This window comes from Octopus bimaculoides, chromosome 17 (genome assembly GCF_001194135.2).
Source record: "Octopus bimaculoides isolate UCB-OBI-ISO-001 chromosome 17, ASM119413v2, whole genome shotgun sequence".
In the NCBI taxonomy this organism is placed as follows: Eukaryota; Metazoa; Mollusca; class Cephalopoda; order Octopoda; family Octopodidae; genus Octopus; species Octopus bimaculoides.
Window position 1 is genome coordinate 8148541 of NC_068997.1, and position 7453 is coordinate 8155993.

Here is a 7453-nt window from a genome sequence, read left to right on the forward strand (position 1 = left end):
AAAACTTTGCTTTGGCATACTTTCTCCCTGAATGGGAGCGTTGCTTTCGGCTGTCGCCATTTTGTCAAAAAGACAAAAATAACAGAAAAAATTCTTGTCGCCAAATGAATGGTATTTTCCTGCCCCGTAGGGCGAAAAACTACTGTTAAACAAACAGTTACAAAAAATGTCTCACAATAACAGACGTAAAAGAACTCACACAGACGTAGCAGCAAAGATATTTGAATCAAGATATAATACTCCAAACAGGAAAATTCATATATTGTTTGTCTCACGACAGAACGCGGCCTTAAATGTCTTTGTGTCCCACGTGTCTCATGGTGGGCCCAGCTACCTTCTGCTACTCGGTGACGATTCTGAGAATGCTAGAGGAACATTGAGAATACTTCTTTCGCTTTGCCACAGAAGACACGTCCGTTTCAGAGGCTTCCTGGTCTTTTCCAACCCAGGAGAAAGGGCCAGCTTTGTTTCACACTTTCTCACATTGCTTACTCCTAAAGAATTACGTTAAGTGTACATGTGTCTGTGGAATACTCAGACACATACTCTTAGCGTCCATATATCTTAAAGTGCATAAATGGGGTCACTCACTTATGTATTAATTCAATGAGTGGACCGGTCTGTTGGGACAGCCATTATTGAAATTGACGGAGATTTCTGTGAGTGTAAGCATGTGAGTTTATGTATGTGTTTGTGAGAGAAAGAGAGAGTGTGTACGTTTGTGTGTGTGTGCGTGAGAGAGAGAGAGAGAAAGTGGGTGGGTACATTTGAAGGCTGTACTCAAGATAATAATTTTGATCAAACATTTTTCAAATGCTAAATAATTTATACAGCTATGGTGATCTGAGAATGCCAAATAATTTATACAGCTACGATGATTTGAGAATGCCAAATAATTTATACAGCTACGATGATTTGAGAATGCCAAATAATTTATACAGCTACGGTGATCTGAGAATGCCAAATAATTTATACAGCTACAGTGATCTGAGAATGCCAAATAATTTATATTTCTCCCCAGTTGCATAAGATTTGAAGCAAGATGGTTAAGTGGGTAAGATAGGGGACTTGGTTGAATGTGAATTGTTCGTTTTTGTGATAATTGTGACTAATAAGTATAAAAGAAATAGACTCAATAATGTATGTCAAAGTGTGAAGTATGATTATAACATATGCAAAGAAAAGATTAATCTGGTACAATACATCAATGGTTCGTACCTAGTCAATGGCTTGAGTATTGCAGGTATGATTGATGAAAACTAGCCTGCAACTACACCACAATAATAACCATTTTGTCTACCCACAACATACCTATGATATATTTTTCTTCCCCAATGTTTTTTCATATAACTCAACAAACCTGCAACAACAGGAACTAAACAATTCTCTCCTGTACTATCAAACAGTTTATGAGTCACTAAATCACTATAAGCTCTTCACCCAAACAAAACATGTAAGCCTGATTTTATACACATTTATAACTGAATATGTGTAAAATATAAAAGACTTGTTTTCATATAATTATTGAGGTCAATGAAAATGCATATTAAAAAAGTCAATTGTTAAACCCTTGAGCAACAAAATACAATAGAATGTGTTGTACTTTGGTATTTCCAAATTATTTTACTATATTAAAACAAGTTTCTTTACCATGTGTTATTGTCCTCCTTAACTAGACAGAAACCAGTTTTTTACTATTTTATATTCTTCCTAGTATGTATAGTCTTTTGCCTTTTACATGCCACCGGCACAAGTGCCAGTTATGCAACACTGGCATCAGCCACAGCTATGATTTCACTTGGCTTGATGGGTCTTCTCAAGCACAGCATACCACTGAAGGTCTCGGTCATTTGTCATTACCTCCATGAGGCCCAACGTTTGAGGATCACGCTTCACCATCTTGTCCCATGTCTTCCTGAGTCTACCTCATCCACAGGTTCTCTCCACCATTAGAAACTGGCACTTCTTCACACAGTTACCCTCATCCATACACATCACATGACCATACCAGCACAGTTGTCTCTCTTGCACAACACATCCGATGCCTCGTATGCCTAACTTTTCTCTTAAAACATTTACACTCTGTAACACATGCACACTGACATTGCACATCCAGCAAAGCATTCTAGCTTCATTTCTTTCAAGCCTACACATGTCCCTAACAGTCACAGCCTATGTTTCACTGCTGTATAGCATGGCTATTCACACACAGGCATTATACAATCTGCCTTTCACTCTGAGGGAAAGGCCCTTAGTTACCAACAGAAGTAGGAATTCTCTGAACTTTTCCCAGCCTATTTTTATTCTAGCAGATATGCTCTCATAGCATCCACCCCTGATACTGACTTGGTCACCTAGGTGACTCAAGATATCAACTACTTCTAGTTTCCCCTGTTGGCATTTGATGAAGTCTATTTTCTGTACATTTTTGGTGTTCATTGTACCTGAGCACCTTCCACACACAAAAACCATTTTCCCTGTTAACCTTCCTCTGATATTGCTGCACCTCTTATGTGTCCATAGCTTACATGGGGCACATCTTATAGAGTTACTATCTACACTTTTTCTACAGATTGAGTAGGGCCGCCCACCTGGGAGCTCTTCTATACTGATAACCTTGTTCTTATAACCGAATCACTACCGGATTTAGAGAAGAAATTTCAAATGTGGAAGCAAATTTCTTCTCTAGTTCTGGTAGTGATTTGGCTATAAGAACAAGGCCATCAGCATAGAAGAGCTCCCAGGGGCAGCCTATCTTAAGTTCCTCTGTTATTGCCTGGAGGATTATGATGAACAAGAAAGAGCTGAGGACAGATCCTTGGTGAACCCCTACTTGTACCCTGAATTCTTCGCTGTACTCATTACCAACCCTTGCCTTACTGGTAGCATTCCTGTACATGGCTTGTACAGCTCTCACCAACTACTCATCTATCCTTAGCTTGCACATTTACCACCAGATAAGGGAGCAGGGGACCCTGTCAAAGGCTTTCTCCATGTCAACAAAAGCCAGGTACAGGGGTTCATTTTTGACTAGATATTTCTATTGCAGTTGCCTAACCAAGAATATAACATCAGTTGTGCTCCTGGATGACACAAATCCAAACTGCATCTCATTGACACTAACTCACTTCCTAATTAATTGAGTTATGACCCTTTCTGTGACTTTCATCACCTGGTCCAGCAATTTGATGCCTCTGCTCACATAATATTACAATTTGTTCCTTAAGAAATTTAGTTAGCTTGAAAAAAAAAGAGATGAAAGAAAAAGCAGAAAATGTTCTTAGTGTTAATCAAGTGCTAATCATGACTTTGAATTGTAGAAGAACAGAAAAATAATTATATGAGGTCTGTAGGTAGAGAAAAATCTATCTGAGGCTTTATATAGCTATGATGCAGCCTCACCTGGAATTTACGTCTCTGGTCTGGAACCCCTATCTTGCCAAAGATATTAATCGTCTGGAAACCGTTCAGTGACATGCAACCAAGAGAATACCCTCCATCAGGCATTTGCCATATTCTGAACGCCTTGCTTCCCTGGGCATGGATACATTGAAACTCCGACGTCTGGCAGCTGACTTGGCAGATGCCCATAAAATTATTAACCATCTTACTAACAACAACTCTGAGCACCTTTTCAAATTCCACCTGTCTAACACCCGTGGACATGTTTACAAAGTCCGAAAACAGCACAGCTCCCATGACTTTTGGAAACATGTTTTCACACTAAGAGTTGCTGAAGTATGGAACAAACTGCTGGCATCAGTCGTTAGTTGTCGGAGCACTGCATCCTTCAAACCTTCCATGCTTCCTGAGATTCGCCAACACTACACCTGATTTTCTCCCCCTCCATACACACGCAAGCATGTATCTGACTCATACACTGTTTACTTTCCAGACATTTGTACATTACTGCATATGCTCTATATGCACTTTTGACAAGTTGTAGTGCACTGTATACAATAATTTCATTATTATTATATTTAATATAGATGTGTCATTGTTGTCATAGTCACCACCACAGCTGCTGCAGTCACTATTGTCCCAAATCAGACATATAATGCATACAAAGTCAGTAGATCAATGATATGTGACTAACAAGTCTGTGGTTCTTGTTAAGCCATGACATTGCATGTAAGGTCGTATTGTAAGATCCTGTTAAAAAGTAGCAAAACTTTTTCAAAAGCAACAGATTGTTAGAAAGAGGCACAAGATCCAAATTTTGCTGATAAATTTATATATACATGTGTGTGTATGTGTGTGTGTGTGTGTGTATATACAGACATGCGGGTAGTAAATAGATACCTTTAATTTTCAAAATCTTATATTTAATATGCAAATGTAATCGATAGGTAGGACTACATACTTTAGTATTTAGTTGACATTCCTTTTGCAGTTTTTAATTCAGAAACTCTTTTTTGGCATTGAACTGAAGAGCTTTGTGGATTGTCTCTTGTGGAATTTCTGCCCACTTTTCACGCAACAATCGAAACAATTCATCTTTAGATTTAGGTTTCTGTCGAGTTTTTCGTATAGCTCTATCTAGTATACACCAAAGATTTTCAATTGGGTTCATGTCAGGAGATTGGTTCGGCCAAGGAAGCTTTTTGATCCCATTTTCAGTCAGCCATTGTTGATTCCTTTTCGCTGTGTGGCATGGAGCCCCATCTTCCATGAATGAAAACTCATTTCTCATTATGTTATCGCGTGAATACATCGGAAGTAGTCCTTGCTTAAGTATTTCGATGTATTTTTCAGAGTTTATGGTTTTTTAGGAAAGTCGGTTATACATCATTAGATGTACACCTGACTTTCCTATATTAAATTAGGAATTGAACGGAACGCAGAACTCCAAACTGATCAACAACAACAATATTTATTTAAAGAGGTAAAATGGACAGCCTCCAATTGTCCCGTTTCTGAGTAGCCTCCTGTGTGGGAAAGTCTGTGTTACTGAGACGTCTGAATGTAGATGTACTGTCCCTAGAGTTGAATCGTTGGAGAGACAACTTGGTTCAACCACACTCAATGAGAGAGCTTGTTTTAGACGTCTTGCTTGTTCGCTGTCTGGCGTGGAAAAGAGACAGAATTAAGCGGGAACACTTGGACGTTGAAATCCACGCATGCGTGGTTAAAGATGGAGTAATGGCGACTATGCCTTTTTGGCGCCATATGACGTCACTACAGTTTCAACACATTCGATCAGTTCAGAAAGACCATTGCTGGTGACAGCTCCCCATACCATTTCAGAGATACCGCCATGTTTCACAGTTGGTCGGAGTCGTTTCAAATCAAATTCTTGATTGGGAAGCGTCCAGACCCAAACACGTCCACTGACTGAAAATAATGAAAATCTGGAGACAGCCAGAAGTGTCAACAGTTTGAAGACCTGCATTATTGTGGAAACTGCAAAAACATTTTGTTGAATAGAGACAGCAATTGTCCAAAAGGGCAGCCATATTGAGTGATAAATGTTTTTTTGTTGTAATAAATGTTACATTAAGATTATATCTGTCTACTGCCGCTATTTTAGTATTTATAACCAGTTTTATGCATTGTAAAAATTGTCTCAATTTATCTTCCAGAACCTGTACATATGTGTGTGTGTGTGTGTGTGTGTGTGTGTGTGTGTGTGTGTACGTACAATTATGTGCTTTGGCTGCAGCATCATGGTGTTTTAGCTCTTATTTCTAGTAATATAGGTGTTTTAACACCCTTAGTCATATTTAATGAAAATTATAGTTTTCCTTTTTGGTAACACACTGCACACCACTACCTGTATTAATTATAAAACCGTGTCTGTACATATATGACCAGCTCAACTCAAGCAACAACTACGCAACAGATGTATGATGCTAAGAAGCACAAAGGTATGTTAGTAGCAGGCATAAAGCATCCAAAAGTGGTGGTGGAATTGCTAAATCTAGATTTCTTCTTCTTTGAGTATCATCAGTAGTAATTCTTTGACACAAACTTTCAACATAAGCCACAAAGTTTCACCTACCTTTCACCTGTCCTCATACAAGTTTAACTTCCTTTTTATCTTTTTAATATACACATTTGAATGATTTAAATTAGTAATAATTTCTTATAAAACCAACCCCTTTTTCAGTCTGTCATTCATCAAATATTATCCAATTCAATATTTAAATGCCCAATCAACAAAACCACCTTCCTCCCCAACTAAATGATCTTTGTATTTTCCTTCTTTTTTCCACCACCATCTAACTGCCTCATCTTCCTTCTTTCTCTACTTCTTCTATTTCCTCACTCTTTCTCTCTACCATGTTCACATACATGAAAATATATTAGCTTCAGTTTAATATATCAAGATAATTACAGACACATCTTAATTCCTCAATTCCAATCAAACAATCCTTGAAGACGTGGTTTTCATGTTTCACAAAAGTACGCTGTAAGTCCACAGGGCACAAGATCTGGACTCCAGGGAAGGTGAGAGACAGTTTTAATGCCTCTATCTCTGTCAAGTTGTTGGTTACCAGGATGGAATTTTTGACTGATGCATTATCCTGGTGCAGGTGCCACTGGTCCAAGTGGAAGAGTTCTGAACTTTGATGATGAACTCCTTCAAGACCTCCTCAAAGTACTCTTTGTTGACCATTTAGCCAGAAGGAAGCCTGTGTAGATAGATGATGCCCTGTCAAAAAAAAAGGGATCATTCTGAGTTTCCTAGTGGACTTACTTTACCTGATGTTCTTGGGCCTGAGGGAGCTAGAATGCTTCCATTGGATACTTTGTATCTTGATATCTGGATCATAACAGTAGATCCAGCTTTCATCACAGGCCACCACAGACTCAAGCACTCTTAGACTGGACGTAATGAACTTGACCATCTCCCTATTGTCACCAAGGCATCTTTCCTTCTGTTCATCACTGAGAACCCTGGGAACAAAGTTTTCACAAATTTTACACAGATTCAGATTTTCATAAACGTTTCTGATTCATATTTGAATATATTTAAGCAAAAATGCTCGTTCTAAGATCAACGCAGGATTGGTTGTGTGGTAAGAAGCTTGCTTCTCATCCACATGGTCCTGGGTGCAATCCCAGTATGTGATACCTTGGGCAAGTGTCTTCTACTATAGCTTCAGGTTGGCCAAAGCCTTGTGAGTGGATTTGATAGACAGAAACTGAAAGAAGCCCACCATATCCCCATCATCATCATCATATATATATATATATATATATATACACACACGCACACATATACATATATATACATACATCATCATCATCATCATCATCGTTTAACGTCCGCTTTCCATGCTAGCATGGGTTGGACGATTTGACTGAGGACTGGTGAAACCGGATGGCAACACCAGGCTCCAATCTAATTTGGCAGAGTTTCTACAGCTGGATGCCCTTCCTAACACCAACCACTCAGAGAGTGTAGTGGGTGCTTTTACGTGTCACCCGCACGAAAACGGCCACGCTC